General features: G+C 37.6%; 2 long non-coding RNA genes across 3 annotated transcripts; one reads left to right on the top strand and one right to left on the bottom strand.

Annotated features, from left to right (window-relative positions):
• Positions 1 to 226: 226 nt before the first annotated feature.
• Positions 227 to 2,951, bottom strand: LOC147364391 (uncharacterized). 2 transcript variants are annotated; one of them, XR_015133652.1, is made up of 4 exons: positions 2,814 to 2,951; positions 2,305 to 2,409; positions 1,165 to 1,245; positions 227 to 733 (listed from the first exon to the last, which is right to left on the bottom strand). It is a non-coding gene; the product is annotated as an uncharacterized LOC147364391 (long non-coding RNA). The 2 variants fall into 2 exon arrangements; XR_015133651.1 differs by having other exon boundaries at positions 230 to 733; positions 1,165 to 1,248.
• A 4,165-nt stretch (positions 2,952 to 7,116) lies between these two features.
• Positions 7,117 to 17,710, top strand: LOC147364390 (uncharacterized). The gene is made up of 4 exons (XR_015133554.1): positions 7,117 to 7,255; positions 15,425 to 15,571; positions 16,301 to 16,402; positions 17,585 to 17,710. It is a non-coding gene; the product is annotated as an uncharacterized LOC147364390 (long non-coding RNA).
• Positions 17,711 to 24,737: the final 7,027 nt, after the last annotated feature.

Raw genomic sequence — 24,737 nt, 5'->3', positions numbered from 1 at the left:
GAGATCCATGCTGGACTTCTGAACTCCAGAACCACAAAATAATAGATCTGTGTTATTTTGAGCCACTTAGCTTGTAGCAGTATGTTATGGAAGCCATGGGAAACTAATACAGACAGCAAGGCAGTGGGATAGGAAGGCACCCAGAGTCACAGCAATAGAGGAACAGAAAATATCCTAGGAAAAGTCAATGCTTCTTTTGAAAAGGAAAGTTCACTGGCAACTTCCATTTGAATTTCATAAGAAATTCTTTATTTGTAGTCATCAGTCCTAAGGTGGCAGATTCTAGAGCTGATAGCTTATATAACCTTTCTTTTTTAAAAGGAGGCTAGGGTCATTTTCTTGACCCTGATTTAAGGGGTAAGATTATGCATAGGAAACAATGTGAAGTGTAGAAGAACAAATGTTCCCCTATGTAACCCTGTCAGAATGTCTCCAAACTTGCTCACCTTTCTGCTCTTTCCAAACCAGTGCTTTCATACCTACAGGGTTCATGGGGGTTAGACTGGACCAAGAGTTGTGCTACAGACCACTGTTTCCATGATCGCTGTGCCCCGCAGAGTCCTCCCTACTTCCCCATTGTCCAGAACCACCCGCTGGGCAGATTCTCCACATCCAGACAGGAAATTCCCCATGCCGGTCTTCCGGGTGAAGTGCTGCCAATACTGACCGTGGGAATGCCATTTCTTCCCGGCCTTTTCAATATTCTTATTCCACTCCTGCTATCACTGCCAGTCTGTAGAAAATTACAGGATAAATGTTGGTGAAGGACTGAATTTACAGAACTTGCTTTTTGTTGCTTGCTGTTGCAGGGGAGGTGGGAGGAGGGATTCTGCTTTTTGTATACAATTTGTGTGCATTTTATTGGAGGTTATTGGGTTAGAGTCATCCCAATCATTCACTATCCTGGCATTGCTATGCATGTGCTGTCGGGGCTTAGCATTCAACGATTTTCTTTGTTCAGATTTGGATTGCTGTCTCTGCTTGCAAATTATTTTTCGCAACAACGCCTCTCCTCCCCTCTCCTCCCCTCCCCTTCCTTCCCCTCCTCTTCTCTCTCTCTCTCTCATACACACACACACACACACACACACACACACAGATGCACACGCACACATATGAGAGCAAACACAGTATTCCATTGCCAAATTCAGGACCCATTAATACCTTTCTCAAGTTCAAGGCCTGGAAAGTTCAGGGATAAGTCATCTTCTCTGTGGTTCCTGATCATCACCCAGCCACTGTGTTCTGCTAAACAAAGCAAAGCAAATTTGCTAGAGGTGGAGCCCAGGTCTGTGTTTTAATAGAGCATGATTTCTCCAATTTAGTTCTATTGACACTTTGGACTGAGTAATTATTTGTTATGCAGGGGGCTGTCTTGAGCAGTATAGGATGTTTAGTAGCATCCCTAGCCTCTACCCTCTAGGTGCCAATAGCAACACCTCCACAAGTCATGGCAATAAAAAATGTCTTCAGACATCCCCTAAGAGGCAAAAATCACTCCAGGGTGAGAACCATGTACAGTAGAGAGATCAGCACACCCAACTTCAAGCAACTTGTTAAGACAGCCTCATAAATAGTGAACAGGCTCAGCTGTTCACCCAGCTGTGTGGACCACCTGTGGCCAATTACTTTGACAAGATTATTGAGTTACAGGCTTGGGCGTGTGGCCTCAGCTCCGGGCAACTGTATGCGCTCTGTGGGTTGGCGCCAGTGGTGGCATTGGGTTACACACAGTCCCCATTCGCTCTGCTCTTCAGCTGCTGCAAGGCAGCTTAGTGACTTGCTAACTGATGGTGATGACAGTTCAAACCAATCACATGATCCCAACGCAGTTGAATGTGTAAGGTACAAATAATCATAGTCACTTTTTTGTGCAAACTATTATTGTTGGTGGTGAAGTTATCGTTCATATTTACAAAAGAAAAAAGTTCCCAAACTTGGGGAATGACATAGATTTCATTAACGTTTCCCTTAGCAACTATAGATCTGCATTTTCCCTGACTGCTACGTGTCCCAACAGCACATTCAATAGAACACGTTCAAATCCAAGTTCGTCATCATTCACCTCCCACACAACATTTTTAAAATCTTTCCAATGTTTATCGTTCTTTCTGTTACCTCACCTTGCAACAGCACACACAGAAGATACCTAATTCACTTATCTTATCTTCCAACATGCAATTACCAAATTGCTTTTCCTAAATAAAGATTGGATTAAGAACTCTATTAAAAAACATAAAATGGCTTCATTAACTGTTAATTTCAAGTTTTGTAGCCCAACATTTAGGGTTGTCCGGCATTCACCTTCATAGCCTGTATTTTTTTCCTCTTTCTTTGTCTTTCCTTCCACTTATTTGTCCAATGTTATTGCCCAACCAAACGTTTCTCAAAATGTGGTCCATGGTCAACCTGAAAAATAATCAACAAAGATACTTTTTAAAATGCAGATTTCTAGGCCTAGTCTCAGAATTTCTAGGGATAGGAACTGATTACCTCAAAAAACTCAAATATCTTAAAACCCAGATAAGAATTTCTCTTTTTAAAATACTTAGTGCTTTGCTTCTGGTATGTATTCTAAATTGGAAAATAAGAAAGAGGAGGGGAAGGAGATGAGGATAGAGGGTGGGTATAATTTTTATGCCAGGGATTGTGTTAAACACTTTACAGTGATTATTTCATTAAATATTTTCAATATTATTATTCAGTTTATAGGTGCAAAAACTGCAGCTTGGAAAGGTTTATTTACTTGCCCATTATTACACTTACTACGTAGGGGAGATTTTCACTCCGAAGTTCATGGAATCAATACTGACCTTGCTCAGACTTCATTCTGTTCTTTACACACGTGTCTTATGTCTTTTACTGAGTAAACTTTTGTGAATAAGGCCTTGAAAAAATGGCTCAGTGGAAAGAGCATGGACTTAGAGTCAAACCAGTTATCTGCCTGAATCCTGGCCTGGGTATTTTGGGGTTTCTTCTAGCTGGCCTTAAAGTACAGCCATCTGCCTCTTGTTCAGAACATGGCCAGACAATGAAGGAGGGGTGGACCTGCGAGGTGCACAGAGCAAGCCTCTGCTGTCTTTTAAGGAAGACACCTGGGAGCTTCTATATATCTTCTCTGACCACACTTTCTTGTAGGAGTCACACATGTGAAAAAAATAGGCCAGATGGCCTGAGATGTTTTTTAGAGCTCTTCTCAAGACCTTGAGAAGAAACCAAATAGGCTAGATCTTTCCAGTTCCAGTCAGGCTGCATCCATATGTGAGAGTTGAACCATTCCCAAATAATTCCCAACTAAAATTTTATTTTCACTAATCATCTGTTGTCTGTCTTGCTGGAGATGAAATGCAGGCAGGGCACCATTTCATTGTCACCAGATGGTGTCATCATGTAGATGGACAGTTCCTGCTCAGGGCCACTGGAAGGGGACAGGGGAAACATTTCTGCAACAGGTCCTTCAGTGGAGCAAAATCTGAAATTAATTCAAGCATTTGTTACTTATACCCATTTTGGTTCCAAAACAGATTTGAGTAAGCTTTCATTAAAAGACGCAAGTACAATAGATCTGTTAGAACCAAGAGAAAGGAACAAGCGCCATAGAGTGAAGGGTGATTGTATCTATTCATTACAAACATTTTAAATAATACCTACATTTATGGATGCATATCATGCATGTGGTTAAGTGCCCTGTTAAGTACTTGTGTCATTTCATTTAATTCTCACAACTCTGTGATGATAGCTCCTATTATTATTTGTAGTTTATGGTAAAAAACTGAGTAAAAAAATGTTTAGTGATCCACTCATAGTCATATACGAATATATACACATAGCATCCCTGAGTCAGGATTTGAACAGTCTAATCCAGGACATGGGTTAGGCAGAGAAGTCTATCAGGCAGCGTTTGAATCTCTGTTCTTCCACTTACTAGCCCATAACCTTGGCAAGTCACTTCACTTTGTTAAGCTTCAGTCTGTTCATCTGTAAAATGGGGACAGTGATATTTGCCTGTTGGGTTAGTGGTGAAGACTTAGAGACAATGTGTAAAGATGTATAGTAATGTGACTGGCACAATAAGTGTGAGAGCCACTCAGGCTACCTTACGCTCTACCTGTGAACTTTTGTTATCTCATTTGCATAACACTCTAATAATGTTCCAGTAATCTTATAATAAAAAATTGAATAGTGCTTCCTTGGTGGCTCAGACAGTAAAGAATCCGCCTTCAATGCAGGAGACTCAGGTTCTATCTCTGGGTGGGGAAGACCCCCTGGAGAAGGGAATGGCTACCCACTCTAATATTCTTGCCTGGAGAATTCCACGGACAGAGCTGCCTAATGGGTTACAATCCATGGGGTCACAAAGAATCGGATACGACAGAGTGACTAAAATTTTCACTTCACTTTTTTCAAGCAAATATTTAGGTTACTAGCTATGTAATATTTATGAATTTATCCTTCTTTTCAGATATCATTTGCAAAGGACTTCATGTTTCTCCCCATTTCATCCTGGCAACATAATGCTAAGATTGTATCCTTGCAGGAAAGACAAAACTTTACAAACTAAGAGGAATATTCCAGGGGTTCAAACTGGACAAAAGAGAGGCACTGATAGGGTGTGAAATAATAACATGGAGCCGACTGAGTGACTGTCAATTTTCCTTACTGAGTATGCAAATCCTCAATAAAGCTCATCAAATACAAAAGTAGGATTTAGCTGGTATGGCCCATCGCCTCTTCACTGTGTGCTTTTGAAATGAGCTCTTCTTTTTGTTAAACAAATAAATGACAGACTCCCTGAGTGTCCTCAGGACCGTAAGAAAGAGTGACATTGTCATTCAGGGCTGCTGACACGGAGAAAGAATGGGGCACCAAAGCCAGCCAGCTAGTGATTGTGTGGTGGGCTGGTCTTGTTACAGAAATCCTTGAGCAGATGTCACCACTGGCTTGAAAACACTGGTATCTTATTGTGCTACAGAAAGACACAATGATGGGTAACATGTCCCTGCTTAATTATCTGAAAAGCCTTAAATCCAAGCATTTTGTTTACATATATGTATGTGCCTATACACATGTGCGTGTGTTTACATCAAATAGACAAAACTCAGTGGGCAAAATATACTCTACTCCTTCCAGATTAAATTCTGTTTCTGTAAACCTCAGTTGTGAGCTGTCCACTTGGTGCTGTTCTGAGAGTTGCTGAACGGGCCAAGGGTCACGCAGGAGCAGATGGGCTTAGGATACAGAGCACCCTTCCCCTTACTTGTTAGGAACTAGATCTTAATTAGACCAGTACAGGCAGGCTCCACGCTCAAATGGCTAGTTAATCTAATAGAGTACTTTCTCTTAGGAAAAAAAAAAAAAGTAAAAATAATTTGCAATAAAACCCTTAATTTGGTGCTTCCACCAAAGGGACATTGCAATATCACTGGGAACCTCCTTGAGCCTTGTGGGAACCTGCTCAGTTCAGAGTGTTAAATGGGCATTTCACCTCCCTTTTTTCATCTCCTGCTACTCTCATCTACTTTTTTGCCCTCTTTCATACTTCTCTTTCTTCATTTCATCTTTCCTTCTCTTTCTTCCTTCTCATCTTTATCCTTCCTTCCTGTCTATATTCCATTTTTCTTTCTCCTTTTCCTGACTTTTGAAAGATTCTCTTTTTTGTACCATGCATCCAGGGGAAGCAGTTAAGAAGTTGGGGAAGTAACCTAAGTGCTATGATCTGATTGCTTGTGTGCCGCCACGCCAAAATCCGTATGTTAAAAACCTAATGCCCAAAGTGATGGTGTTAGGAGGTGGCACCTTTGGGAAGGTGACAAGATCACGAGAGTAGACCCCTCATGAATGGGATTAGGGTTCTTACAAAAGAGACTCCAGAAAGTTAACCCATGCCTATTCCCTGATGCGAAGATACAAAGAATAAGACGTCTGCAACCCTGAACAGGGCCCTCACCCAACTATGCTGGCACCCTGACCTTGAACTTCCGGCCTTCAAAACTATGAGAAATAAACTTACGTTGTTTATAAGCTGTCCTGTTTGTAATATTTTTTACTAGTACCCTGAATAGACTAGGACATCAAGCCAATTTGAGATCCAGGCCATTCTAACAATTTACTGGGTTTGCATTAAAAAAAAAGTAGACTCTCTTCAAGTTAATTCCATTACTTAGGCACATCATGCCATATCCCTCAAGGTCAGCATTCTTCATGACAAAATAAAAACACAATTTGGTATGATTTTATTACGTCCGGTGACACACTTGAATGACTGGGAGAAAACCAAACATCTTTCTTTAAAAGCTTCCCATTTCCTAGAATTAATACAAATTTCTTACAGCTGGTGGGTGGGACCCCTTGGTTTTACAGTTGCTATAATTCAAAACATCTAAAGTTAAGTGTATTTGTTAGCAGAGGTAGACTTAACAGCGAGCCAAAGGCAGAAAAATCATGTCAAAAATTATGTTTGACTGAAGGCCCAGATGGAACTTGCTCCGTTGTCACGTGATCTCAATTCACAAGAAAACAAAACTTATAGAAAGAACATGGTGTTTTCACTAGCTGCAATCACTCTGAAAATCTCCCCAAGTCTCCTGGATATCATCGGCCTCTGCTTCAGGCCTGACATGGCTCTGTTAGGCCGAGGTAGTCCCCTGGGACTGCCTACAGCTGAGTGAGTGATATTTCCCCCACCATGGCAGTTTACTAGAAAGGGCTGCTTAGCCACTGTCAGGGTGTGGAGAGTATTTTGGGAGAACGCAAAGGTTTTTTTCTCTTTTCTTTAAGGGTTGAATAGTCTTCTGAAATAGCATTGGCTACTCTGAAAGCTGCACCATTTCATCTGTCAGGGGAAAGTCTTCAAGAATAGGTGACTGCCTGCTGGCTTGAACTGAAAGCTGGACCTGGGCATTTGAAGGCTCCTCACCCGTTCCCCTGTTTTTGGAGTGTGTGCTTGTTTACCTTCCCAGCTCCTTGCTGCCAGAACTTCCCAAGGATACAACCTTGGGTTAATAATGTGGTGATGAGACTATCTGGACTGTGGACGTGACTGAACTCAGGCAAATCTTCCTAATAGATTTGTAAACTCCTGAGGAAGCTTGAGAAATAACATCATCTTAAAAATAATATTTTGACCCCAGACCATACCATGTTTCTGGCTACCCAAATTGACAAGCTTTACCCAAATTACCATACACAGTCACATACTGTTTGCAACTGACTCCATTTTTAGCAATGTCAAAGGGAAGAAGGAATTCTCAGGACGGTGAGTACATTTGATATGCCTAATACTGTTCTCAGAAGGTCAACTCCATGCATGTCCTTCCCACAGGCCAGCATTCCCCAGCACTCTTCATACAGCTCCCTCCCGCATGAAAAACCCCTAGGCTCTGCCAAGTTCCCCACCAGTGCCTCAGCCCTCTTCTCCTTCAGGTGTAGAAGGAAATCTAGATGGTCGGCATTTTGACTGGCTTTGGTCTCCGTGATGCCCGCTTCCATCCAAGATAAGGGCCTGCTAATTTGCCAGTCTCAGCAATGGAGCTCGAAAGGGGAAAGAGGGTGACAACTGTGGTTGCCATCTGTGTGTGTGAGTGTCTTTCAGACTTGTGTCAGAGTGTATGTTCCCAGCCACAGGCTTTGTGGAATTACTTTTGCATAAAGCCACAAGATATGGAAATTCTAGGCTTGGGAAAGTTATGGAGCCTGAGCATCAGCTTATACTGGAAACCTTTTATATGCCAACTGAAAGTTTCACTTTTTTCTTTCATTGTTTGCAGTTTTACCATGAAATAATACACACAAAAGAATGTGAATACAAATATGATAATGAACATAACATATGTATATATACATTCTGTGTGTCTATATATGTATATACTACAGAGCAAAAAGAAAAATAAAACCCATGTACATAGCACATAGCTTAAGAAATAAAAGTTTTTTAAAAAGTTCTATATTAATATGTCCCTAGTTGAATTCTTCCTGCTTCTATCTACTGTTTATAATTCTCTTTCATTTTGGGCTTCGTTACATATGTAACTATCCCTAAACAAGCATTGTTACGTTTATGGTTTCAGAATTTGCATGAATAGGATATGTAATGTGGTTGTCTGCTACTGCTACTGCTAAGTCACTTCAGTCGTGTCCGACTCTGTGTGACCCCATAGACGGCAGCCCACCAGGCTCCCCCGTCCCTGGGATTCTCCAGGCAAGAACACTGGAGTGGGTTGCCATTTCCTTCTCCAATGCATGAAAATGAAAAGTGAAAGTGAAGTCGCTCAGTCGTGTCCGACCCTCAGCAACCCCATGGACTGAAGCCTTCCAGGCTCCTCTGTCCATGGGATTTTCCAGGCAAGAGTACTGGAGTGGGGTGCCATTGCCTTCTCCGAATGTGGTTGTCTACAACTTGCTTTTTCCACTCAATCTGATTTTTGAGATTCATCCGTGTTAATCTATGTAGTGTATATTATGAATGTAGTTGAATGCAGTATGAATGAATGAATGAATGTGGTTCAAGACACTGTAGGGGATTTTATGTTATGCCTGCCTCCCAGTGTATTACCTATTTTGCTTCACTATGGGCATTGTGCTCTTTCTGGTTCATTTGCTAATGAGAGCAGTGCTTCTGGGAACATTCTCTTGCCTGACTCCTGGTGTACACATGCAAACTTTTCTCTAGGGCACAAAATATGCGCAAAAGAGCAGGACCATGGGGTAGGTTCACCATTAGTTTGCTCCCTAATGCCAAATTGCTTTGGTGTTTTACAAATGTACATCCCCACCAGCCAAATATGAAAGCTAGGGTGTCTTAGCTCCTCAGCAACATTCAGCGTTATCAGACTTTAGAAAATGTACCACTCTGATGTGTATGAAATAGTACATCCTTAGGATTTTAATTTATGCCTCTCTGAATACTAACAAGCCTGAGTACCTTTTCAAATGTTTATCTGCCATTCATACCTCCTATTTTGAATTCATGTCTTTTGGCTATTTTTCTTCTGTTTTTTTTTCTTTTTTTTTCTTTTTAGTTTTGTTGATATATAATACTTTGTAAAAAACCTATACTCCAGATATTTCAATTTTACATGTGATAAATGCCCTTTTACTTTCTTTATGAAGCCCGTTGATGAACAGGAGTTCTAAATTTTAACTGTCAAAATTTACCAATATTTTATTATAGCTACATCTTTAATCTTGTTTAAGGAGTCATGTCTGACATCAAGATCATAAAGATATTCTATTTTGTCTCCTAAATAGACTATCTTCAAGTTTTGTTTTCACACTATACATGTAACTGGTTTATATACATGGAATAGGAATGAATCCATTTTCTTTCTTCACATGTATAACCAAGTACCTCGCCATGTTACTATTTATTGCATAGTCTATATACTAGCCCCCTATCATGTATCAGGTTTCCATGAATGTGGGTTCTATATTATATTCATGGGTCTGTCTGCTACACATTACAAGATCATATTCTTAACTGTGAAAGCTTTGCAGTAAGTCTTGATTTTTGCAGTCTCCTTGTCTTGTTATTCTTCCTGAAGAGTACAGTAACCATTCTAACCTTTTGTTCTTCTACATAAATTTTAGAATCAACTTGTCAGGTTTCACTTAGAATCGTATAGGAATTTATGTTAGGATTTTATTGAGTTTATAAATCAATTTGGAGAGAATTGATGTATTTACAATATTCAGTGTTTAGATCCTTCAACATTCTTCCTTCATTCTTCAGCCCTTCCTTCCATCCTCCTTCCCTTCCTCCCTCCCTTCTTGCTCCATCCCTCTTTCCCAGCCTTCCTCCCCCTTGCCCATCATTGGCAAAATTCTAATTAATTTGATGTGAATCTTTTAGTCAGTGTTTTTGTAACATATGCTTTTGTGTGTATTTTAATTTCTGTAAATGCTTTTCTGTAATATCATTTATTACTCTTCTCAGTCCTGTTTTTCAGATACATTTAAGTGCTTGTATGTCTATCTAGATGGTTCTTGCTAATGGCTGCATAGAATGCCAACATGTGAAGCTGCTTTATTTCATTTATTCATTCCCCCAGTTAACTTCAACTCACCCTGCCGTGCTCACATACACACAAATAATAGTTCCACGAAGAACCTGGTTCAGTTGCATGGAGGTAAATTTCTTTGGGGGTTATTCACTTAGAGAAGGGCTTTGTCATAGGTGATGAATATGGATAGAGCACTACATTTTGACAGCTTTCTCTCAGAATGGTTTCAGTGTGTAGTTTCCACTCCCTGTATTCCTGTTGCATTATCCAACTTTCTAATCTTGTAGGTATAAGAGAATATAACTTTATTTAACATTTATTTTCTTGATTACTAATGACTTTAGAATCTCTTGACATGATTTTTTCCCTTTTGGATTTCCTTTGCTGTCGTTTTCCTGTGATGTGATGAGATGAATATTTTTCCATTAGGACTGCTGGATAAGGCATTCTTATATATTCTAGGTATTAATCCCTTATCTATTTTAGGCCATACCGTCTTTTAAATTTTATACCCATTAACTTTTTCTACAATATTTTTTGCTGAAGAGAAGTTCTTTATTTTTAAAATTTAATCCCTTGGATGGCAAGGATATGAAAGCAGTCAATCTTAAGGGAGATCAACCCCGAATATTCACTGGAAGGACTGATATTGAAGCTGAAGCTCCAATACTTTGGCCACCTTATGTGAAGAGCCGACTCATTGGAAAAGACCCTGATGCTGTGAAAGATTGAGGGCAGAAGGAGAAGAGGGTGTCAGAGGATGAGATGTCTGGATATAATAAATATGAACCTGGGCAAACTCCAGGAGATGGTGAGGGATAGCGAGGCCTGGTGTGCTGTAGTCCATGGGGTTGCAAAGAGTTGGACAAGACTGGGCGACTGAACAAAAACAACAATAGAAATATAATTGACATAAAACATTGTATTAGTTTAAGATATACAAGAAAATGATTTAACATACGTATATATTGTGAAATAATGACAAGTTTAGTTAACATTCATCACCTCATATAATTACAATTTTTATTCTTATAATGAGAACTTTTAAGATCTACTCTCCTGTAGTTGTTCAGTTGCCAAGTCCTATCTGACTGTGAACCCATGGACTTCGGCACGTCAGGCTCTTCTATCCTCCATTATCTCTGGAATTGCTCAAATTCATGTCCGTTGAGTCACGGATGCTATTTAACCATCTCATCCTCTGACCCCCCTTCCTTTCCTTTTGCTTTCAATCTTTCCCAGCATCATAGTCTTTTACAACGAGTCAGCATGTCACATCAGGTGGCCAAAGTATCGGAGCTTCAGCTTCAGCATCAGTCCTTCCAATGAATATTCAGGCTGATTTCCTTTAGGATGGACTGGTTGGATCTCCTTGCAACCCAAGGGACTCTCAAGAGTCTTCTCCAGCACCACAATTCAAAAACATCAATTCTCTGATGCTCAGCCTTTCTTAAGGTCCAACTCTCATATCTGTACACATGACTACTGGAAAAACCATAGCTTTGACTTTATGGACCTTTGTTGGCAAAATGATGTCTCTGCTTTTTAATACACTGTCTGGGCTTGGCATAGCTTTCCATCCAAGAAACAAGCATCTTTTAATTTCATGGCTGTAGTCACCAGCCACAGTGATTTTGGAGCCCAAGAAAATAGAATTTACTTTCCTAGCAACTTCCAAATATGCACTACAGTATTGTCAACTGTAATCAACTTCCAAATATGCACTACAGTATTGTCAACTGTAATCATGCTGTACATGTTACCCCAGAGCCTATTAATTTTATAACTGTAAGTTTGTACCCTTTGACCAACTTCACCCTTTTCCCCTCATCTCTGGCAACCACCAATCTATTCTCTGTTTCTATGAGTTCAGGTTTCTCAAATTCCACATTATAAGTGAGATCACACAGTATTTTTCTTTCTTTTTGACTTATTTCACTTAACATAATGTCCTCAAGATCCATCTATGTTGTTGCAAATGGCAAGATTTTTTTTTTAATACCTGAATAGTATTACCTGAAAGAACAGTATATTTTCTTTACCCATTTATCTATCAATGGATAATTAACTTGTTTACATGTTTTGGCTATTGTGAATAATGCTACAGTGAACACAGGGGTAGAGATACCTCTTTGAGATAATGCTTTTGCTTGTTTCAAATATATGTATTCAGAAGCAGAATTGCTGGATCATATGACAGTTCTATTTTTTATTTTTTGAGGATCTCCATATTGTTTTCCATTGTGGCTGCACCAAGTCACATTTCTGCCAACGGTGTACTAGTTTCCTTTTCTCCACATTCTCACCAACACTTGTTATTTGCTGTGTTTTTGATGATAACTGTCCTAAGGTGTGAAATGATATCTTTTGTTTTAACCTCCATTTACCTGATTAGTGAGTTAGCACCTTTTTATGTACCTGTTGGCCATTTGTATTCCTTTTTGGAAAAATGTCTATTTAGTTCCTCTGCCTAGTTCTAATTGATCTTTTTTTTTTTTTATTGTGTGAATTCTTTGTATATTTTAGATGTGAACCCTGTTAAAAATTAAAAAGAAAAAATTGGAGACCAACCTTGAAAATTTCCTGAGTAGACAAAACCAGTTTAATCATATTGGCAAAGCTTAATTTAGCTCACTTTGCAAGACTAAGTTGATCTGGGTCATTTCTTGCTTATGCTTCTGGAGATCAGAAGCAATACTTACACTGTTTACCAAGGCTGATATGAGGTAATCACTAACCAATTTCCTATCACTGAAGAAAATTCTAATGAAATGACCAGTCACTGTAAAGAATAAAGATCTCTGCTTTCTCACTATATAACTGTTCTGTAACAATATCCCTTGCACCTCAGTGATCCTGGTTTGCAGACTGTTTTGGTGTGTGCACAATAAACTTTTACTAATTATTACTTCAGTGATAAATTGGTTTGACTTCTTTCATTTCTGAACTTCTGACATCTCACCAGATACAGAACTTGGAAATATTTGTTCCTATTACATAGACTGTCTTTTAATTTTGCGGCTGGTTTCCTTTGCTGTACAGAAGTTTTTAGGTCGAGGTAGTCACACTTGTTTATCTTTGCTTTTGTTGCCTTTGTATTTGATATCAAGTCCAAACAAGCTTCACAGGAGCTTAACTTCCTGTGTTTTCTTTCAGGAGTTTTATGGTTTCAGGTCTTAAGCTCAGGTTTTTAATTCATTTTGAGTTGATTTTTGTGTATGATGTAAGATAGTGGTTAAGTTTCATTCTTATACATGTAGAATGATTTTCCCAACAACGCTTATTAAATAGACTATCCTTTCTCCATTGTATATTCTTGGCTCCTTTGTTCAGAAACTAACTGACCATATAGATATGTGGGTTTATTCTATTACATTGGTCTAAGTGTCTATTTTATAAGACTATCGTACTATTTTGATTATTTTACTTTTGTAATATAGCTTGAAATCAGGAAGTGTGACCTCTGGTTCTTCATTCTCAGGATTTCTGTATCTATTTGAGATCATCTGTGGTGTGTTCCATACGTATTTTAGGATTATTTGTTCTTTTGCTGTGAAAAATGACATTGAAAATTTGGTAGGGATTTTACTGAATCTGTAGATCACATTGGAGAGTATGGATATTTAATTCTTCTAACCCATCAACATGAAATATCTTTCCATTTATTTGTGTCTTCTGCAGTTACTTTCAGAAGTTCTTCATTTTGATGCAATCAGTTTCCCACCTCCCCCCCTTATGATTTAACTTTCTGAAATATTCCCCAAGAGTCCTTTTCCTGCTTCTAAGTGTGGTAGACAGAATATGGCCCCCAAAGACATCTGAATCCTAATCCTTGGAATGTATGAATACATAACCTTACGTGGAAAAAGAAACTCTACAGGTATGATTAAGTTAAAGATCTTGAGATGGGAAGATTTCTTTCATTATCTGGGTGGGCCCAGTGTAATCACAAGGGTCCTTATAAGGAAAGAGGGAAACAAGAGAGTGAGAATTAAAGAAATAGATATAATGGCAGAAGCAGAGGTCAGAAGAAATAGACGTATTTTAAAATTTTTTATTTTATATTGGTGTATAGTTGATTAAAAATAATGTGCTAGTTTCAGGTATACAGCAAAGTTATAAACAAACATGTACCTATTACTTTTCCAATTCTTTTCCCATTTAAGTTATTATATAATTTTTTTTTTACCAAAATAGTATCAGATTTATTGGGCAACAAAATGCAAAAAGTTGTGAGTTCTCTGTGCTATACAGTAGTCCTTGGTTATCCATTTAAAATATATCAGTGTGTACATGTCAATCCCAAACTCCCTAACTATCCCCACTAACCTTTCCCCCATAGTAACCATAAGTTTGTTCTCTAAGTTTGTGAGTTTGGAATTCTCTTTTGTAAATAAGTTCATCTGTATCATTTTTTTTAATATTCCCCACATAAATGATACATGATTCTTGTCTTTCTCTGACTTACTTCACTTAATATGATAGTCTCTAGGTCCATCCATATTGCTGCAAATGGCATTATTTCATTCTTTTTAATGGCTGAATATATGAGTTGGACACGACTGAGCGACTTCACTTTCAATTTTCACTTTGATCCATTGGAGAAGGAAATGGCAACCCACTCCAGTGTTCTTGCCTGGAGAATCCCAGGGACTGGGGAGCCTGGTAGGCTGCCCTCTATGGGGTCGCACAGAGTCGGACATGACTGAAGCAACTTGGCAGTAGCAGCAGCATATTCCATTTTATACATGTGCCACACCTTCTCTGCCTGTTCATCTGCTGATGGACATATAGGTTGTTCCCATGTCTTGGCTATTGTAAATAATGCTGCAGTGAACACTGGTGTACACGTATCCTTTCAAACCATGGTTGTTGTTTTTTTTTTTTTTCTGGATATATGCCCAGGAGTGGGTTTGCTGGATCATATGGTAACTGAGTTTTTAGTTTTATGAGAAACTTCCATACTATTCTCCATAGTGATTGTACCAATTTTCATTACCTCCAACAGTGTAAGAGGGTTCCCTTTTCTCCACACCCTCTCCAGAATTTGTTTGTAGACATTTTGATGATGGCCAATTATGACTGCTATCTTATTGTAGTTTTGATCTGCATTTCTTTAATAATTAGCACTGTTGAGCATCTTTTCATGTGCCTTTTGGCCATCTGTATGTCTTCTTTGGAGAAACATCTGTTTAGGTTTTCTGCCCATTTTTTTTTTGACTGGGTTGTTTATTTTTTTGATATTGAACTGTATGAGCTGTTTATAAATTTTGGAGATTAATTCCTTGTCATTTGCATGGTTTGCAACTATTTTTTCCCATTCTGTGGGTTGTCTTTTCATTTTGTTTATGGCTTCTTTTGCTGTGCAAAAGCTTTTGAGTTTAATTAGGTCCCATTTGTTTTTGTTTTTATTTCTATTACTCTAGGAGATGAATCAAAAAAGATATTGCTGTGATTTATGTCAAAGAGTGTTCTTGTCCTTCCTGATTTGAAGATGCTATGATGCTGGCTTTGATGACTGAAGAAGAGACCACAAGCCAAGGAATGCAGATGGCCTGTAGAAGCAGAGAAAGGTAAGAAAAGGGGTTCTTTTCTAGAGGACCCAGAAGAAACACAACTTATAGACACCTTATCTTTAAAACTTCTGACAATAAATTTCTGTTGTTTAAGCCACTAAGTTTATGGTAATTTTTTAACACCAATAGAAAACCAATATTCTAAGTTACAAAGTTATTTTCCTGTGTCTCTTTTTAAGAATTTTAAAATGTAATTCTTAGAGTTAGATTTTTAATTCATCCATATAGTTCACTTTTGTAAACAGTGTTATAGAGATGTCTATATTTTTTTTCCTAAAGTAAGTCAATTTTCCCAACACCATCTACTAAGTTATACATTCTCTCCCCATTTATTTATGGTTTCACTTTGTCATATATGTAAAGTTCTCTTATATACTGAGCTCTCTATTCTGTGTAGTTGGTCCACTTTTCTTTCTATTTATTTAGATCTTCCTTAACGTTGTTTAATGAAGTTTTCTAATTTTCTCTATGAATACTTACCCACACTTTCTAAGATTTATTCTTAGGTATTTTATGGTTTTTTAATTGCTACTATAAATTTTATATTTCAAAAGATTTATTGTCTATTTGTTTCTGGTAGAAAAAAAATGTGACTGATTTTTATATATTAATCCCATTTCGGCCATTTTGCTAATCACAGTTATCAACAATATTTTTCTGTAGATCCATTTGATTTCCTATGCAGAAAATCAATCATTTAGATGTTTTGATATCTTCTTGCTATAGACTGAATTGTTGCCTCAAGTTATTGCCTCCCTCACCTCCAAATTCTTATGTTGAAGTCCTAACTCTCAATGTGATGGCATTTGAAGAAGGGGCCTTTGGGAGGTAAGTAATTTACATTAGGTTATGAGGATGCGGTCCTCATGATGGGTTTAGTAACCTTATAAGAACACATCAGGAGCTTACTTTCACACTTGCTTGCTCTCTCTCTCTCCCTCTCCCTTTCCTGCCATACGAGGACACAGCAAGAAGCTAGCTGTTTGCAAGCCAGGAAGCAAGATCATAACAGGAACCAAATTGGCTAGAACCTTGGTCTGTTGTTTAAACCCCCAGTTTATCATATGTTGTTATAGCAACCCAAGCAGGTAGGCACACTTCCTTTCCATATATTAGTATCTTCTTTTATCTTGCCTTACTGCTCCAGCTAGATCTCTAATACATTGTTGAATCAAAGTAATAATAGTAGTATCCTCACTATATTCCTAAGATTAAATGGAATGATTCTAATTTTTGACCATTATCACAATGCTTATTGTAGATTTGTGGCAGACACACTTTATCAAGTTAAAGAAAATTTCTTCAAATTTTTTTTTTTGCTAAGGTTGTTGAATTTCATCAATTGCTTTATTTGCATCTATTAAGATGACTACATGATTTTTCTTCTTTAAATATTAATTTTGAAAAATGTATCAGTAGATTTATAATGTTGCAACCTTTTATTTCTTAGATAAATATTTTTTTCATACTTATTTCTCTATGTATTATTTTTTGTTTGTTTTGATGGACTTCATTTTATAAATTTTGGTTTAGGTAGGTCACTGAATCTATGTTTATGAGTCAGATTAAACTGCAATTTTAGTTTCTCATATTCTTGTAGTTCTGACATCTAAGCTTTACTCATCTTGCAAAGTGAGTTTGAGGAGCTTTACTTCTTTCTCTGTTCTCTAGATTGAATAAGATGGAGGTTATCTGCTTCCTAAAGCTTTGGTATAACTCACTTGTAAAATTATCTTGACCTGTTATTAGAAGGTTTGATACTACTAATTCAATTTCTTTAAGGATTAGAGGAATATGGTGGCTTACATGATAAAAAATCTACCTGCAAAGCAGGAGACCCAGTTTGATCCATGGGTTGGGAAGATCCCCTGGAGAAAGGAATGGCTACCCACCCAGTATTCTTGCCTGGAGAATTCCATGGACAGAGGAGCCTGGTGGGCTACAGTCCATGGGGTTGCAAAGAGTTGGATATGACAGAACGACTAACACTTTCATTTTCTTTCTTTGTAGGAATATTTTAACTTTCTGTTTCTTCCTAAGCTTGGTAAGTTATAATTCTCTTCTAGAAATGTATCTCTTTTGTCTAACTTTTTGAACTTATTGGCATTAACAATATTGTCTTATTAAATTTTAACCTATGCTGTATCTGCAATTATATCCCCCTTTCATCTCTAGCATTTCTTGTGTGTTCTTGCTCTACTTTTCTTGATCAATTTCCCCATAGGTTTGGTTATTTTATTAATCTTTTTCCAAGAACAGTCTTTCAGATTTGTTGATTCTCTGTACTAGCTCTTTGTTTTCCATTTCATTTATCATCCTTCATATGTTACTAGATATTTTATGATGATTTTAAAAATGCCCAACATTTTTTGAGATATTGTCATTGGCCAGGTAGCACATCAAAATGCTCACATACATATTTTAAATATTATCATATTTTGTCCTCAGAATAGCTTTACGAGGAAGATAATATCATTTCTATTTTATAAGTTAGGCTGCTAAGTCGCTTCAGTGGTGTCCGACTCTGTGCGACCGTATAGGCAGCAGCCCATTAGGCTCCCCCATCCCTGGGATTCTCCAGGCAATAACACTAGAGTGGGTTGCCATTAGGAAACCCTGTTAAAGTTTTAAATTCACTAAGCCACAAAACTGGGATTCAAATTCAAGCCACTGTACTATACTTTTCCTCTACATTCTTTGAAATAGAATTCAAGAATAAAGATAGTATTTAGCTCTAGGGAATAAGCAATGTTGGGATTTTGGTGTGGTATGAAGAAATAGCATGTTTTTGTTGAGTTTAGAGTTGAATGTCAGTTCATGGCCACTACCTTCAGTAGTACTTCCATGCTAAAGTATGTAAAGTATTTTAAAGTCAAGTATTTCATTCATGGTGGAATGAAAGGGCCTAATTACCATCTGTGTCCTAGCCAGGTTTTTCACTTTGGGACATATTTGAGCCAAAAAATAATTGTTGGACATATAATAGAGTGCTTCTTGCAAATTATCAAATTGTCTTGTAATGAATGATAATATTTTTTCAAATGTCATTTTCAAATCACTTCCTTGAATGAGTTTTCAAAGCATGCTCCAGTACTGTATCTAATTTCCACACTTTTTACTTCAGCAGCTGTAAGTAGAGAAGACCATTATTATTCCCATCCTACAGATACAAGTATGAGAAGTTAAATAACTTGTTCAAGGTCACGTACCTAGTAAGAGGCAGAATGATTCTCAAATGCAGACTTTTGGATTCCCAGCTTGTTCATTGCTTTTTTATTCAAACATTCCTCATATATTTATTTCAGAACCACTATATTTAAGGTACAGTTTGGGAGCACTGCAGTGTAATAGAAAGTTGTATATGTCATATATATAAGACATTCATAAAAAATAATTGTGATAAAATGTTATAAGAGAGATCTAAGTAAAGGGTTATGAGAAATTCAGAGGAGGGAGAAAATTTATTTCTGAGTGGAAGGAAGAGGAGGATTCTGATATTTTTCTACTAACCTTCAAATCAATCTTAAGAATGAATCATCAAAAATCCAGAGGAATTTTTTTCAAAGTTTGCAATGTAATTACATTACATGGGATTCCCAGGTGGCTCAGTGGTAAAGAATCCACCTGCCAATGCAAGAGATGCAGGTTCAATCCCTGGGTGGGGAAGAGTCCCTGAGAAGGAAATGGCATCCCATTCCAGTTGTCTTGCCTGGAGAATCCCATGAACAGAGGAGCCTGGAGGGCCGTAGTCCACGGGGTCATAAAGAGTTGGACACGACTGAGTGACTGAACATGCATGCACATTACATTACATTACATAGAATAAACAGACCAGACACTTAGAAAATTCTGGACAGAAAGAGCAAAGTGAATAGCTCAGTATACCATAATGTTTCCCTCAGCTGGATTTAAGGAACTTTCCAGATTTCTATAAGTCCATGGTAAGACCACCATTCTCATAATCAGATGCTCCACTTCTCCCCTATTATAACCAAGAAAAAGGCTGTAAATGGAATCAAGGACCTGCCTTCTCCAAGGCGATCATCAGGACTAATGCCAGTACGCCTCACTTATCTCTATCTCTTCCAGACGTCCAGGAACCCAGGTCAGCAAAGAACACACAGGAACATCTCCACATATACAGATCTACGTCCCCTAATCATCTAAATCCTTTCACTCAGCTTTCTATCACTTATGTTCTTTCTTTGGCATCGTCTTCCACAACCGTGGTCTCTCCCAGGAACATTCATCTCTTTATCTTATGATCTATCTAAAAAAGTCAAAGAAAGTAGTTGAGGCCCTCTCAAGTGGTACCTGCTTTTTCTCACCCAGTCCCCACACTGTGGACCCAAGATAACTGGTGTCCTCCTTATTTGCCATTGTTTTCTCAGATATTTTTTCTCTTCTATCTTCTTCCAGAACCCCAAAGTAGACAAAGCTACTTTCCACTCTTCCTCCCTGAAATCATTCTCTAATCTTTCAGTTTTACAACTCATTGAAGCTTTTAGCACTTGGCCCAGTGTTTCTGGCATCATCTTCAGCAGTTATGTAGATGGTCCATCCCGCAAACTGTCCTCTCATAATCTTGACCTCTTTACTTGGAATGATGTCTTCAGCCCATCCCCCTTGGCTACTGACTCTCAGAGCTAAACTCTGAACCCTATCATTTCCTTTTACATATCTCAATTTCAAGTACTTTATTCTGTAACAGTTACACCTAACTTATCAACATATTTATCCCAGTACTCATAAATCAACATTTCTTTGACCCCGTTAGGAACTTCAGTTCATTGCCCTTGCCTGTTTCTTTTTATTGTACCTCTCATCCTTTCTGTTCTCTTTAACTAAACCAAGTTCCATGCTTCATCACCCCCTTGCATACAACCGAAACACCCTTTCTTTCTTTCTCTCTCTCTCTCTAAGAGTCACCTAGCAAAAGCACAGCCTTGGTTAAATAAAGCTCTCTGCCTCGTCTTTTCCTGCGTTTGAGCAGTGTGGCCAGGGGAGAAAAAAATCTATTACTACACTGCATGAACTCGCTCTAAATTTATAACCACAAAACTCAAGTGGACCCTCAGCACTGCTCAGCCAGTCTTCATCTCTCTAGTCAATTTCCTTTCCCACTCTTGGAGGAGATTATTTCACACCATCTGTCTCTTTGAAACTGTTCTCCTCTTTTCACTCATAACTGATGATCTCGCTTCCTATTTCACAGAGAAATAAGAACAATCAGAAGAGAGAAATGCATTTTCCAACACCAGATTTGTCAATTGCACTTTATCTGTACCCTTACCTTCTGTCTCCTCTCCTAGTAAATGGGATAAATTTCCCTAGTTTCTATCAAATGCTTGTGTACTAGATCTCATCTACTGTAACCTACTCAAGAACTCTGGTCTTCTCCCCTGAAACTTCAGTTTTTCCTGTTTCTATCGGTAAGCAGACATGGTGAGATATCTTTTGTTAGGAAAGAACTCATTCATCCTCCAGGGAATGGGGAAATGATCTGATTGATGAATAGAGAAGCTCAACTCAGCTTCTTCTCTCTTTCTCCTTGGGCTTCTACCTGCCTAAAGAAAATCCACCTATTATTCATTTCCTTAAAATTATGTATTACAAGAGCAGACCCCAATGGGGAAACTCTACAATTGTTCAGGGCTGCCAGGTACTGGGCAGGTAAGTCTACCTAATTCTCTGTAAAATATTGGCTCTGTAAAAAATCAGTCCATATGGCTGATGGACTTAATCCATCTACCTTAACAGTTTTCTCAGTAAGTAATATTCTGATCTTCGACTGCCTGTTTCCTATGTGTCATAGATTCAGAATTTGGGCAGATATGAAAGGGATGTTTTCTATTGGTTCTCTCAAACCCCAGCATCTCCCATCTTAAAAAATATGGGTAAGTTTTTGTCTTTATCCATCTCTTACCTCCTTGTTAGAAATGTCCTCCATTAAAGCCAAACAGCCCAAGAAATCTGCTGTAACTCACTGTCCACTCATCCTTACCACCGCTTACGTCTTCAGACTTTCCTCTCCAGCATGCCATGGAAACTGTTATGTTAAGACCACTAGCAACTTACATTTTTCCAAATCCAATGGTCGGTTCTCAGCAGTGAATTGATTATTCTACCTCATTTGCCACAGCTGATTATTCTTTCTTTAAATGCTTTTTCCCTGACTCTTGGCTTCACGAATACCAGACTTTGTTCTTGGAAATCATAGTAGTCTTAATTTTAATTTGAAACAATTCTAAATATTTATTATTTGGAGGGTATATAAAAACTACATATATATTCAAAAACATGATCAGATAAGTAGTTACTGACTTGGAAAAGCGTGTTATTACAAGAAAGGTGAAAAACCAAGGTTATGAAATAGTAGGTATGTTTTTATCACATTTTTATTGTCTATAGAATAATACATATTAAATAGCACAGACATATAAATCAATCTATTGGGCTTCCCGAGTGGTTCAGATGGTAAAGAATCTGCCCGCAATGCTGAAGACCCAGGTTCGACTCTCAGGTCGGGAACATCCCCTGGAGAATGAAATGGCAACCCACTCCAGTATTCTTGCCTGAAGAATCCCATGGACAGAGGAGCCTGGTGAACTGCAGTTTGTGGGGTTGCAAAGAGTCGGATACGAATGAATGATTAACACATAGAGAAGTAGGGATCTCAAAACATGGTATTGTTTTCTTCCTTCTTTCCTACTGGACTCAGGTTGGGGGAAGGAGAAGAAGTAGGAGTTCTGGGTGAGATTTTCCAAGTTCAGAAATAAAAACACAGATCAGAAAGAAAAAGACTGATCAGGTTGATTATATAATAATTTCTTTATGTTCATATAGATAAAATTTTCATATAAATGTATATGAAGCTGGGAAACACTTTCAGTAAATATGACATGATTATATAAATACATCATTCAAACTGAGAAGAAAATCTCTGAGCCACAACTAAGTAACACATGTCATAGCCAATTTTTTTAAGGAGAAATATAACTGGCAAAAATCATAAAAGATTATTTAAGCTTTATAGAAATCAAATGCCAGTTAGAATTGAAATGAAGTAATCTCTCCATTAAAACACATTAGTAGAATATAGGTATAATTCCATATATACATGTGTGTGTGTGTGTGTATATATATATATATATGTGTATATATATATATATATATATATATGTATCTGTATAAATACAGGCATGTATATATACATGTGTGACCTCTTTCTCTCTCGCTGCTCTGCTAGGTTATAAAAGTTCCATGAGGGATAAAACTATTTTGTGTAATTGACTGTATTTATCCCAAGCACTCAGCTCAATGATTTTAACTATGAATTTAATATCTGTTGGCTGTATAAATGCCAATGAAATCGTGGTGAAAAAGGTGTACCTTTTCTATAATTGTGTCTTTCTAGTTTACAAAGCCATTTAAGAATTATTAGTATTTTATATCTTTTTAAGTTTTCCAGTTTCTGAAGTGGAAATCAGGTATGTAGATTGATGCAGTCTTTTAAAAAAATTAATTATTCTGGTAATTTTCTGGTGGAGTCTTTAGGGTTTTCTATGTAGAGGATCATGTCATCTGCAAATAGTGAGAGTTTTACTTCTTCTTTTCCAATTTGGATTCCTTTTATTTCTTTTTCTGCTCTGATTGCTGTGGCCAAAACTTCCAAAACTATGTTGAATAGTAATGGTGAAAGTGGGTACCCTTGTCTTGTTCCTGACTTTAGAGGAAATGCTTTCAATTTTTCACCATTGAGGATAATGTTTGCTGTGGGTTTGTCATATATAGCTTTTATTATGTTGAGGTATGTTCCTTCTATTCCTGCTTTCTGGAAAGTTCTTATCATAAATGGATGTTGAATTTTGTCAAAGGCTTTCTCTGCATCTATTGAGATAATCATATGGTTTTTATTTTTCAGTTTGTTAATGTGGTGTATTACATTGATTGATTTGTGGATATTGAAGAATCCTTGCATCCCTGGGATAAAGCCCACTTGGTCATGGTGTATGATCTTTTTAATGTGTTGTTGGATTCTGATTGCTAGAATTTTGTTAAGGATTTTTGCATCTATGTTCATCAGTGATATTGGCCTGTAGTTTTCTTTTTTTGTGGGATCTTTGTCAGGTTTTGGTATTAGGGTGATGGTGGCCTCATAGAATGAGTTTGGAAGTTTACCTTCCTCTGCAATTTTCTGGAAGTGTTTGAGCAGGATAGGTGTTAGCTCTTCTCTAAATTTTTGGTAGAATTCAGCTGTGAAGCCGTCTGGACCAGGGCTTTTGTTTGCTGGAATATTTTTGATTACAGTTTCAATTTCCGTGCTTGTGATGGGTCTGTTAAGATTTTCTATTTCTTCCTGGTCCAGTTTTGGAAAGTTGCACTTTTCTAAGAATTTGTCCATTTCTTCCATGTTGTCCATTTTATTGGCATATAATTGTTGATAGTAGTCTTTTATGATCCTTTGTATTTCTGTGTTGTCTGTTGTGATCTCTCCATTTTCATTTCTAATTTTATTGATTTGATTTTTCTCCCTTTGTTTCTTGATGAGTCTGGCTAATGGTTTGTCAATTTTATTTATCCTTTCAAAGAACCAGCTTTTGGCTTTGTTGATTTTTGCTATGGTCTCTTTTGTTTCTTTTGCATTTATTTCTGCCCTAATTTTTAAGATTTCTTTCCTTCTACTAACCCTGGGGTTCTTCATTTCTTCCTTTTCTAGTTGCTTTAGGTGTAGGGTTAGGTTATTTATTTGACTTTTTTCTTGTTTCTTGAGGTATGCCTGTATTGCTATGAACTTTCTCCTTTTTTAAAGTGTCCCACAGGTTTTGGGTTGTTGTGTTTTCATTTTCATTCGTTTCTATGCAAATTTTGATTTCTTTTTTGATTTCTTCTGTGATTTGTTGGTTATTCAGCAGCGTGTTGTTCAGCCTCCATATGTTGGAATTTTTAATAGTTTTTCTCCTGTAATTGAGATCTAATCTTACTGCATTGTGGTCAGAAAAGATGCTTGGAATGATTTCTATTTTTTTGAATTTACCAAGGCTAGATTTATGGCCCAGGATGTGATCTATCCCGGAGAAGGTTCCATGTATGCTTGAGAAAAAGGTGAAATTCATTGTTTTGGGACTAGAACTAATCAATGATTATAGTAAAGTTGCAGGAT

Source organism: Bos grunniens, chromosome 10 (assembly GCF_055505025.1).
Source record: "Bos grunniens cultivar Pamir isolate PY7600 chromosome 10, Bosgru_T2T1.0, whole genome shotgun sequence".
NCBI classification, from domain to species: domain Eukaryota; kingdom Metazoa; phylum Chordata; class Mammalia; order Artiodactyla; family Bovidae; genus Bos; species Bos grunniens.
Note: the sequence above shows the minus strand (reverse complement) of the source record. Positions and strands in the feature narration are given on the sequence as shown.